The 13,540-nt window shown below is 44.6% G+C and overlaps 1 protein-coding gene across 1 annotated transcript in view; it reads left to right on the top strand.

Moving 5' to 3' along the window:
• The window catches only part of LOC148936914 (uncharacterized), a 128,909-nt gene that overhangs the window by 26,662 nt on the left and 88,707 nt on the right, over positions 1–13,540 (top strand). The window lies entirely within an intron of this gene.

Here is a 13,540-nt window from a genome sequence, read left to right as displayed (position 1 = left end):
ATCGAGGGCGATGATGAACGGAACAAGGAAAACTTTCCGAATCGATGAAATCGCGGAAATCGACGAAATACGAGATGCAAAAAGATGAGATCTCTCGTCGCGCGATTAGAAAGACATGCGATTCCCAACGAATGATAATTTCGTTCTCCGAGTCGACGACGTAATACCGCTACAAACAAAGATAATAAAAAACAAAGATAATAAATAGAACGCAAAAAACGGAAAAAATAAAAAAAAACGATGGAATAGAAAAAAAAACAATGAAACGAACAATAGACAAGTCCGATATCGTTGCGGTCGAACTTTCGGTAGCCGCGCGTAGCGAACGCGGAAGAGACGCGTCGCGAAATAAAAATCATCTAAACATTCTTTTTTTTCGTGAGAAGCGTCAATTTTTTTCCATTCCCAATAAAATCCCTTCTCATTTATCATCACTCCTAGAACGTTTTTTCCTCGCGCGCGACTCTACTTCTCGCCACTTATACATTCTCGATAACATCATTCTCGGTATCGCTAATTGAAGACTTCCGGCGAATCTTTCGTTTCCGAGATATATAAACGAACAAGGGAAAGGGAAAGGGAACTCCGCCTCTCGTGGTTAGATTCGCTGTAACAACGATGTGTGTTAATGGCGATTCACATTTTTTTTTTATTTTAGCATATCTCGTACATATATTTATTTCTATTACACAATATATACTTATACATATATTCATTTTTATTACGCAATATATACTTATACATATATTTGTACGTATTCTTATACATATACATATACTTGTACGTATTCTTATACATATACATATACTTGTACGTATTCTTATACATATACATATTTTTATACATATACTTATACATATACTTATACATATACTTGTGCAAACTCGCATCCTCTTTTACAATCTTATACGACCTCTTACGATAATTCGCACGAACTTTTTTATTGTGTCATAACAATTCATATATTGCGCATACATAGATTTCTCACGTGGAATCCTTACTCGCTATCGCACTCGACGCTTCTCGTTTCCCCGCGCACTCCGGGCACTCTTCTCAAATCGTTGGCGTCTTCTCCGATCTATCAACTGTTGCATCAATTCCTTCTTCCGATCAGATGTGGAGTTAAAAAATTGAACTCTTAATTTTATGTATTTCCATCAGTTGCGTTTCTTTTTCTTGACTATATCTTTGATGTTGTACACGTACAATCGAACCAACTTGCAATCGATCCCCTTCTTGCCTGGAGATCTCGCCTCGAGTTGTCGCCCACCCTTTAACTTCGTACTGAACGAATCGGTTAGTCTCCTCCTTGTCTTCCGACAACGACGCGAACAACACATCGAGATCACTGCCACAGATCTCGTCGTCGAAATTTCTCCTCACCGTATCCTCAGATGCGTCAGATACTCCCTGTACTCTCATATCCTCTTCAAGGAAGCCTCCTTCGTTATCTCGATCTCCATAAGCGGCGCGCGCTCGTCCGGCGTCGCGGAACTTTCGACGAAGCATGCTCTCCCTCGAATAAAACGGATTCAACGGGCCTTTCCGTTTCCACACGTCAGTGAAGATATGAATAGCGTTCCTTCGTACTCTCGGCCTCGCGTACACGCGCGATCGGCTCCGTTCCTCGACGAATTGCCAGGTGTCTCGTCAGAAACGCCATCATCAATCGCAAGTTGCATATTGCCGAATGCGTAAGCGTATTCACATCGTATGAGCTCGAGCGAATTGATCGCATCGCTATCAGCTTCCACCGATCCTTCGTCCTTCTCCTCATCTTCCCGTTCGATCGTCGATCGTTTCTCGTCATTGTGCGTTTCTCCTGTTCCACCACCTCGCGTTCCATCTCTCTCGAGAACTCGAACGGTTCGCTTCTAAGGTAACGCTTTTAAGAGCGTTATTATCTCTGGAGCCTTTAATTAATTCTCCGGAACTTTAGACTCTCCATCAAAACTAACGTACGACATCTTTCGTCAAATATATATATATCCTAAAGTAATCGAAGGTTGCAGTATCCTCCCGACGGAAAAAAATAGGACATCCTTTCATCACAGGACTCGCTAAGCTCCGTAGAAGGCGCCAAGAGACAGGACGCGCGCTTTCCTCTCGCCATGAGACGCCCTAAGCCCCGTAGACGACGCCGAAAGACAAGACGCGCGCCCTAACCGCGGCATCCTCCCGACGAAAAAAGAAAACAGGACGCACGCCTTCCTCTCGCTACGGGACGTGCCAGGCCTCGTAGACAACGCCGAGAGAGGACGCGAGCCCTCCTTGCGGCATCCTCCCGACGAAAAAAAGGACGCGCGGCATTCTCTCGCCAGATCCCGTAGGCGACGTCGAGCCAGCGAAATAACACGCTAGCGAACAACGCGCCAGCGAAAAAAAACCACCCCCGACCACCAAGCCTCCGACCACCAGAGGAAAACGGGAGCGTCCCGTTTAACCACGTTAATATTGACCACAGTCCCAATTGACCACGTTGCGATTGGCCACATTGCGATTGACCACGTTGATATTGACCATGTTGCAATTGATCACCCGATTGATCACAATCCCGATTGACCACAGTCCCATTTGGCCACAATCCCATTTGACAATCGTCCCGATTGACCACCGTCCCGATCACCATCCAGATTGGCTATTTTTCACATTCAATGTACTATTGTTAACTTATCAGATAGTACGCTATTGGGAAAAAAACGCGTTTCTTCCTGATAGCGCATATCCTGAATAGCCAATAACTATGTGTGCTATCGGGAAAAAGATGGCATTTCCACATAGATTTGCGAGGTCCATCTCCCCCCCTCCCCGATGCTTAGGGGCCAAACAAGATCCACGATTATATTGTGGTGGTGATGGTTGCGGAGATTTGTGTGGTTATTGTTTGTGAGTTGTACCACCACGCGCGTCTCGGGAGAAGACGGGGACTGAATGTGTAAAAGGCGAATGCGAGAAGCAAGCGAGCGCGCGCGCGTGTGTGTGTGTGTGTATGTGGCCTGTTGTACTGCGTCGCCCGCGATTGGCTGAACAGGCTGATGATAGCTGGTGATTTTTCTCGAGGGTGGTCCAGTCCTCGATTAGCTATGTGGCAGGCCAACGGTGCAGGTGTCGGTGCCAAGCAAGGCGGAAAGATAAGCAGTCAATCGTCGCTGTGTTTCGCAAGTTTTACTGTGGCGGTAGCGCAAGCGGAAGCAATACGTGCGGGATAGGAAGGTTGCATGCACGCTCAATAATCAAGGAACTGCAGAGTTAATCGAAAGTCATGATATATTCAAAAATAGATACAGAAAGATGCGTTATGGTGGGACAGGGTTTGTGTCCCACGCGTAAACCGTGTGGGTGTATCGAGTGCGTCTACTTCTGCGCGCAGGCGTACGAACTCCTGGAGCCGTTCTCGACGCCTCTCTCGAGCCCTGGCTCCTCCTCGACGTGGCCGGGCGGTGCGGATATGCGGTCTAGCGTGGACCTGAGGCCCTCGGTTTGTATAACGGCGCGTAGAAGCGGCGAGAGTCGCGGCGCAGTGGTCGGTTATGGACGTGACCGCAAAGGCGCCACGACCTTTCCTGTATGAGGCCGAGCTCCAGAGAGCGACTAGGAGTGGGTGGTCGCTCGGGCGTTGTCGGCTCCTTCTATGGAGTCGGTGGTCTCGGCGGGCTATCCTCCGGGGCGGAAGTTGATCCGAAAAGGTCCAAGAGCCGTTGTTTGAACCGGCGAGAAGAGCGCCTGGTGCGCTGTCCGAGAGGTCGTCCCTCTGCATCCGCGGGTGCCGGAGAAGGCACATATTCAAGCGGCGGCGTAGGTGGCCGCGAGGTAATCGGCGACGAAAGTCACGGTGCGGGCGACTGCCTGGTGGCAGGCAGCGTCGGTCGTCCTGGCGGAGTAGGAGGATCGTCGCGGCTGGTCTCTAGAGAGGACGCACGTCTGCGGAAGTCCGCATGCTGCACGGCATCTTCTTGAGGAGGCTGAGTCGGCGCGACGGAGGCCGCGGCTCTGATCAGGTCGCCCGGACACGGGCGGATTTTGTGGCGTCAATGGCCGTGTGAATTCTTCCCGAACGTGGTGTCTGCGGCGTTCACGGCGGCGTAGGAAGGTTGCGGAATTAACCGCCGCGGAGAAAGGATTGCCCGGAGAAAAGACGGATTGGACGGCTTTCACGGCCGTCAGAGAGGTGCGCCCAGAAACGGACGGATTGGAGTGGCGGCTTTCACGGCCGTCAGAGAGGTGCGTCTGGAGAAAAGGACGGATTGGCGTGGCGGCTTTCACGGCTGCCAGAGAGATGCGTCTGGACACGGACGGATGGCCGCGGCGTTTACTGCCGCGGGGAATACGGCCGAAGATCGGTCGGTCTTTCCCAGCAGAAAAACTGTCGTCTAGTGGAGCTTGAGACCAGAGCTGGCCTCCAGAGCTCGGAGGGTGTCGCAGTACAAATCTTAGCCTTTAACAGGCTGAAGGCAACTGAGACGAAGAGCGGTGCTAAGTACCGCTCTTATATAGCCCCGATGGAGCGTTTCGAACACGAGCAAGTGATTCCCCGACTCGCTATCTAGTGGCGGGTGCGTAAACCACTGTGCTGCGCGGGACTGCGTGCGACGGTGTATCGTGGTGCGGTCGCGTGATCGCCTCAATACTATTCCACATAGATTTTTGAATAACTATTTTTAAATAAAACACATATACTATTACCGTTACATGATGAATATGATGAATATAAATATAATGACAATTATATAATACATCTGATATATTTCATAACCTCTGGAAAATAATCTTCTTTACATATTACCAAGATTTGAGATTAATTATTACTGTAACATGTAAGATTTGGTAGAGTTAGGAGAAGAAAACGAATATCCCACGTATTAGAGTAAATTACACATATTACTTGATATAAAGTAAAAAATACTATTAATCGCAGTTATAACAACAGTATATTAAATATGATAAATTTCAAAATAATCAATCTGGAAGATGGTCAATCGGTGGTTAATCGGGACGATGGTCAATCGAGACGGTGATCAAACGAGACTGTGGTCAATCGGGACGGTAATCAATCGGGACGGTGATCAATTGCAACGTGATCAATATCAACGTAGTCAATCGCAACGTGGTGAATTGGGTGCCACTCCGTTAATATTGATTACAGTCCCAATTGACCACGTTGCGGTCAATCAGGATGTTAGTCAATCGGGACGGTGATCAATCGGGACGGTGGTCAAACGGGATTGTGGCCAAACGGGACTGTGATTAATCGGGTCGGTGGTCAATCGGGATGGTGATCAAACGAGATTGTGGCCAAACAGGACTGTGGTCAATCGGGACAGTGGTTAATCGGGACGGTGGTCAATTGGGACAGTGGTCAATCGGGATGGTTGTAACGTGGCCAATATCAACATGGCCAATCGCAACGTGATCAATTGGGACTGTGATCAATATTAACGTGATCAAACGGGTGCTACTTGAGGGAAACTATCCCTACCAACCGAGGAAAAAAAATTACTCCGACGACCGCCAGGGGGATCCACCTCTGCCCGTGCGGATGTGCACCTCCCTGGGGATTCTAGGACTCCCCTCACCCCCACCCCCCTCTCCCCCTGGAATTAAGGGCCTCTCTTGTTTGCCTACAATGATAACTAGGAAAGCGATAGGCGAGTTACTAGTCGCGCTAAAAAAACGAATACTCCGAATTCCATGAAACACGCGATTAACGTTTGGAACGAGGAATAAGAGCGAATGTGCGATACGATGAGCACGAATAAAACTAGTGCAAATCGCGCATAAATCGACAATGAGCGTCAAGAAGAGGAGACTTGTCGAGGAGCTTCACACGCTCGCGCGAAGAAACTTTCCGCGTCGTCGCGTCGTAGTGCGCGGTTATGACGACCTGTGGCAAGCCGACGTAATCGAAATGTGTCCGACAACACGCGACAAAACAAGATTACAACTACGTGATGACGGTTATCGACGTGTTGAGCAAGTACGCGTGGACAGTACCATTGAACAGCAAGAGCGAAAGCGAGGTAGTCGCGGCGTTGTTCAAGATATTTCGCGATGACGCTCGACATCCGCGAAATCTGCAAACGGACAAGGGCAAGGAGTTTTACAACGCTGCTGTAAAAACGGTTACGAACAGATACAATATACCTCATTACTCGATGTACTCGGTGATGAAGGCAGCAACAGTGGAGTAGTTCAATCGCACGCTCAAGAATGACATATGCAGGTTCTTTACGCTCAACAGATCGTACAGATGGCTCGACGCTCTACCGCGTTTAATCTCAGAGTATAATAACAGCGCTTCGAACGATCGGCGGACGTAACTCCCGCCGTTGCAAAGAGACTCCTCTTCACGGTATACAGTCACTTGAAGATCGCAGCCCCCGCGAGGTTCAAGGTGAATAATCCGGCATACGCATCAGCAAGTACGTTCAAAACGATATTCAAGAAAGGATATACGCCTAACTGGACGACCGAGATTTCGAATCTCTAAGGTGCAACGCACGAATTCCGTAATGTATCTACTGAAAGACTATCGCGGAGAGCTAGTGGCCGGAGGGTTCTACGAACACGAGTTACTGCAAGTTTCCAATCCTGATATCTATCTCGTAGAGAAGGTGCTACGTAGAGAGGACGATAGAGTTTTCGTCAAGTGATTAGGAATGGACAATACACATAACTCTTGGATACATAAAACTGTTGTATTGTAATATATATAAAAAGTACAAGGATACATAGAACAGCCGTATTGTAATATAACGAATAAAAGAATACAAAGATATCTTACGTGAAACAATTACTTATACTACATTGGTAAAAGTAGAGTGGCACCCGTTTGACCACGTTAATATTGACCGTTTGACCACGTTGCGATTGGCCACGTTGCAATTGACCACGTTGATATTGATCACGTTGCAATTGACCACCGTCCCGATTGACCACCGTCCCGATTGATCACCGTTCCGATTGGTCACCATCCCGATTGACCGTTTTGAAATTGATAATATTCAATGTATTGTTCTTATCACTGCGTTTAATAGCATTTTTTATTTTATATCAAGTAATATGTGTAATCTACTGCAGCACGCGGGATATTCGTATTCTCCTAACTCTTCCGAATCTTACATATTGTAAAAAATAAATAAACCTCAAATCTTGGTAAAGAAATTTTTTTTTAATTGATTTCCCCAGCTGCGTATCTTCAACTTCCCACGGGTTATACAACACAAGTCCCCTATTTTTTAATCCCTTCTTTCACTTTTAATTTCTTGTGCAATTAAGAACCTTCTCTTAATTTGGATATAAGTTTCCACAAGAAACTATCAAAAATAGTGAAGGATATAATATATATAGTGAAGGATAGTAATATATATATATATATATGGAAAACCTGAGAGTTTGAAATCTGCTATCTATCTATGAGTCGATCACGTTAAACACTGAGCAATGCGTCGCTCCGTAAAGAAAAGTTAGTTTTCCAGAGGTTATGAAATATGTCAGATGTATTATATAAATATGAATAAAATTTCATATATATATATTCATACAAAATTTTGGTTAATTTATTAATTGTTTTAATAATACAGACATAATAACAATTATATAATGCATCTGAAATATTTCATAACCACTGGAAAGCTAATCTTTCTTTACATATTAGCAAGATTTAAGGTTAATTATTATGATTGCAATATATAAAATTCGGAAGAGGATTTAGGAGAACACGAATATCCCTGCAGTAGACTACACATATTACTTGAAAATAAAAAAATGCTATTAAACGCAGTGATAAGAATAATACATTGAATATTATCAATTTCAAATGGTCAATCGGGACGGTGGTCAATCGGGATGGTGATCAATCGGGACGGTAATCAATCAGGACGGTGGTCAATCGGGACTGTGGTCAATCGGGACTGTGGTCAATCGGACGATGATCAATTGCAACGTAGTCAATATCAACGTGATCAATCTCAACGTGATCAGTTGGGACTGTCGTATTAACATGATCAAACGCTCCCGAATATGGAACTCCCGACAAGATACTAATAGATCAAGGAACAAACTTTGTAAGCGAATTATTTAAAAATGTGTGCAAATTCTTGAAAATACAGAAATTACAGACGGCTTATCACCCAGAAACAAATGGAGCCTTAGAAAGATCGCATCGGACGCTGACAGAATATTTGCGACATTATATCAACGAAGATCAGACAGATTGGGATGAATGGATCCCGTACGCGATGTTTGCCTATAATATAATCCCGCCACGGCTTTCACGGGTTTTGTTTACGGGCACCAAGCACCGCTACCTACAGCTCACCCAAATCCTCGTATACATACGACGACTACGCACAAGAACTCCGCGAAAGAATACAAACCGCGAATTAAATAGCGAAAGAAAGCATTAAAGAAGAAAAATAAATAGCAAAAGAAAATTATGATAGAAAAACAAAAATACGCGCATTAGAAGTGGGAGACAAAGCCCTACTGCACAACGAAACAGTTCGACGAGGACGATCGAAAAAATTAGATGCAATATGAATTGGACCCTACGTATTAAAAAAAATAGGAGAGGTAAACTATAAAATAAAAATGGGCCGAACAATAAATGTACTCGCAAATTGAATCAAAGCGTTCGTTGAGAATTAAAAAAGGATAGAATAAAAGCATAAAATAAAAAATAATAAAAAATAAAAAGTGAGACTCATCAACAGAAAAATTCCAGCAGATCTATATGATGCAGACAACAATTTCCAATAATAAAACCACAAATTATCACTAAAAATAAACATAACAGCTACTACACTAAGAAACTACACTAAAACACTATACTAAAAACTAAAAATAGCGAATGCCGAGTTTTCGAGAACTACCCAGCGGGGACGAGAAGCTCCTCATCTAGATCGTTAGCCGGTACATCCTCCAACGGATCGTCCGCCAAGTCATCCTCTGGATCAACAGAGAGAAAACTGTCAAGTAACTCGTATAATTCTACAGGCCACGGTAACTACACGGTCTCGGCACCCAGGTCGTTAGAAATATATAAAATATGATTTTCATCTATTTGAAAAACACCGTCATTGTAAAAAGTTAGTATAAGACGCATCCACTCCCGCAGGCTATCAAAACATTCTCGAATCGCAAAGAAACTCATTTAACTCTGAATCGTCACCCTTAGAGATGACGAATTCCACCTCGGGCGACATTTCGCGATCGGAAGAATTGTCATACGAGCCCATCTTACCATGAGAAAGATGTTTCAACAACTGCTGATATGCAGTTACAGAGCTCATCGCAAAAGATGAAATATTAGAAGTTCACACGGAATACCTAACATTGATATAATAAAAAAGATAGACCAGCAAAAGTTATCGTTATAAAAAGACACTAGGAGAAATGATAACATTATAAAAAAAGCGAATTCAATAGGTCCAAAGGAGATTCTCTTTTTAATTAAGAAAGCAAAATAAGAATAAGGTAACATTATGCCAGAAAACTCGATTAGACATCGCAAAACTCCTCATAAATAAGAAATTTTATTTTAACGTTACAGAATAAATCTAGGGACCATCCATGGGACCATAGGAAAACTGGAAAAGCCAAAGTACGAAATAAAACAATTCGAATATCATTCTAGAATATATTTTGAAGAATTAGGGAGATTACACACCATAGAATCGGTGTGGAAATTAATAGTAAAAATAGACATCTCTTCAATCTAGAAATGTGAAGAACAGAATTAACAAAGTTTATACAAAAAACACAGAACATCTGTAACATAGTAATATTTATGAAGAAAGGGTCATACCAAAATTTTGACACCATAATGGAAAATGGATATCAATGATTAAATAAACTATAACGGTCCGTCCTCGCCGGGCGGTGTCGTGCAAGTTCAGGTGCGCGGACGTGCTCGTTGGTTGTCGGATTCGGAAATTAATAAGATTATTTGATTCGGATATTGGTAAAAATATATTTATTCGATTTGATCGATGTGGATACACAGTGGTGTTGATTCGCCTAACTTGTTGGCAGGTGTTACGTCCTGTTCGACGTGTGATTTTCGGTGCTCGTGAAGTATGCGAGGAGTATTCAGAGTGTGCGGCGCGTGCGTTGGAGCGAGAGATTGGTCCGTGACAGGGCCTACTGGTCGTGTAAACGCGTGATTGGTTGAACGGCGGTTTGTCAGTAGCTCTTGCAGTGCGTGCCGCGTTATTCGGTATTATCGAAAATCGGGGACAGAGCATTCTCAGTCCCCGTCAAGCAATATTTGGTTCTCGCTTCTCCGAGACAGAGCATTCTCAATCTCAACGCTTCCTTGTTAACAATACGAGCAAACGAGGACGGAGCATTCTTAGTCCCCGACAAGCATACTTGTTCCTTCTATCTTTCCACTTCGAGACGGAACATTCTCGGTCTCATTCTTACCACACACGAGCACATGGGACGGAGTATTCTCGGTCTCCGACAAGTATACTTGTTTTTCGTGTAAAATTCACGAACAGCAGCGAGCATTCTTCTGGCATTCGAATGCGCATCGATCACGCACGTGGCAATACTGAATAACGCGGCACGCACTGCGAGCGCTACTGACGAATCGCCGTTCAACCAATCACGCGCCTACGCGACCAGTAGGCCCCGTCACGAACTAATCTCTTGCTCCGACGCACGCGCCGCATACTCTGAGTACTTCTCGCATACTTCACGCGCACCGAAAGTCACACGTTAAACAGGACGTAACACCTGCTAACAAGCTAGGCGAATCAACACTGCTATGTATCCACAGATATTGGTAAAAATATATTTATTTGATCAAATCAAATATATTTTTACCAGTATTTGAGTCAAATAATCTTATTAATTTCCGAATCCGACAACCGACGAACACGTCCGCGCATCCGAATTCACACGACACTGCCCGGCGAGGACGGATCGTTATATGGCGCCTGGACAAGGACTGTTTTAAAAATTAATAAAAAGTTAAATGACTAAGTGGATACAAACACTTTCAAAAGCGGAGGCAATGCGCATAACGCGCTTGCTAAACATCGAACCGACCGTCCGGAACACACAAAATAAAATTTGTAAATCGATCACCGACCGAAGCCGAATGCACCGACCAACTGAAACCGATCGAAATGAAATCTGTAAACTAAGCACCGATTGACCGAAACCAATTTTGATCACCAACCGATGTCAGATTCATGGAGTACATTTAAATTGTAGATCAATTGCACAGCCGGATCGAACTTTTGAATCGTACCAATACATTAACCAGACCGAGACCGACCCGACACAATCCAACTGGATCAATGCATCATCTGAACGAGACCTTTAGATCGATGCGCGGACCGAATCCGTATTAAACCGAAAATCGATGCGTCGTGGGATCGATGCATCGACCGATCAGAACCAAGACAACCGAGAAAGAACTGATACACTGATCAGCCGATTCACTTACTATCCGAGACTGTCCTAAAAGCCGTCAGTGACGCCCGAGAACCAGTGCAGACGCCATGTCGACTGCAATGAATCAAAGGTACTCAAAGGACGAGAAGACACCAGCACCGACTCTGGTCCTGGACTGGATCAATCCGTAACCGTTCTGAATCCGCAGACCGACAGTCTCCGTCTCCGGTCTCGACGGGGACCGTCTTTGGAAATACGAGGAGCTGTCGCTGCGTCTAAGTCTGTACAGTCCGTCTGAGTGAACTGGCCATAGTCTACGATCCGTTCGAGTAATCTAGTAACCTAACATGCAGTCTGTCCAAGTAACCTGGCATACGACTCATCCGAATGATCCGGTCTACAATCCATCCGGAATAACCTGGCACCGTCCGTCTGAGAAAACCGACAGATCGTTCGAGCTATTCAAACCAACTATCATCACAGCCGTGCCAACGGTCAGCCGCTCTCTGCTGACCTGCACCAGTCAGCAACCAGGGGTGAATAAAAATCTGCCGCCTCAGGAGCCATCAAGGCCGTCGTGGCAAGCCATGGAGCCGACAAGGATGACCCAGCGCTCGCACGTCGACCGACCGACCGCCTACTGTGGCGATGCGAACGCCTGTCAACCCCGCTGCTCCGGCAAACCTGGCCACCACCAACCAGATTCACGGCATCATCGGACACCGGACGCGGCCCAGTCAATCCAATTCCCGGATAACGTCCGATTTTTTTGTTATCACCGTCTCACCGGCTCATAGAGACCCAACCCTCACAAGTCGCCCCGAAGCTCGTCACCATCAGGCTCATCTGTATATCTGACGCATCACCACCGCCCACCAACGTCGACGTAGGCCAAGAGAAAACTATAAAGATATCCTACTTCACCGTGCACGTGTCACATATATATACAACCAGGATCGGCAATAAGCAATTTACGCTGCAGTCAGCCGATCGACACGGACAATGTAAATATGTCCGCGAGTTTTAAATATATCTTGTTAAATACACATTTGCCCGATCATTTCTTCCCGTTGTTCCACCATAAAGAGGGAAGGAGATGTAACGATACGCCTCCCGCGCACCGTTTTAATTGTGAGTGTAATCGGGCTCAACGCCCGCTATCGAACACGCGCGTGTTCGTAAAACCGAACGCACTGTTCTTTGCGCGCACAATCGAATACGCACTCATCATGTGCGTGTCAAATACCGCCGACGACTTGCGCTATTTTATAAAATAACAAACCATAGGTATATAAACCCGGTCGATTCACGATAAAAGAACCAGATCGATCCGATCCTCTGACCTGTTCTCATCTCCGACCGATACCGAAAATCCAGGCATTCCTGATCTCCGCCGAGCATACTCGACACCAGATATCATCCATCTGTCAAAGTGAGAAAATCGAGACAGAGCATTCTCAGTCCCCGTCAAGCATACTGGCTTTCGCTTCTCCGAGACAGAACATTCTGTCTCAACGCTTCCTTGCTAACGATACGAGCAAACCGGGATGGAATTCAGACTAATAACAAAATTAAATTCTATGTTTAATATGCGAATAAAAAACGAGGACTAATTAATGGAATTGGTTCAATTGTCAAATCTCTGTTTGGAACTATGAACGAAAATGACAGAAAACGAATCGATGAACAACTCGCCATCTTAAATGATGAACAACACACAATACATTTTTTAATAAAACGAACATAAATTTTTTTAATATAATGAACAACGCACAACACATTTTTTAATAAAAAATCAAATCAAAATAATAAACGCAACTATAGTGCACTAATCCACTAAGACAAAATAAGATAACACAACGAAAACATCCTAATCAATACAATTAGAAAACGATTAAAACTAACACTAGCGACAGAAATGCGCCGCGAAAACATAGACGAACACTTTATAATTATAAGTGAAATGTTAATTAATCTAACGAAAGACGTGTTAGAAGACATATTAAAATATCTTGTAGCCAGATCTACAACCAATAATAAAATAATAACCAATAATAAAAGTAGTCCGCATGGCAACAAAATTAGGTCGCATGAATCTCGAAAAGTCTTTCGAAAGATGACACAAATGTGTGAC

The sequence above is a fragment of the Pogonomyrmex barbatus genome, unplaced genomic scaffold (genome assembly GCF_055798465.1).
Source record: "Pogonomyrmex barbatus isolate J1 unplaced genomic scaffold, ASM5579846v1 scaffold19, whole genome shotgun sequence".
Lineage (NCBI taxonomy): Eukaryota > Metazoa > Arthropoda > Insecta > Hymenoptera > Formicidae > Pogonomyrmex > Pogonomyrmex barbatus.
The sequence above is the reverse complement of the archived record's forward strand: the minus strand, read 5'-3'. Positions and strand labels throughout refer to the sequence as shown.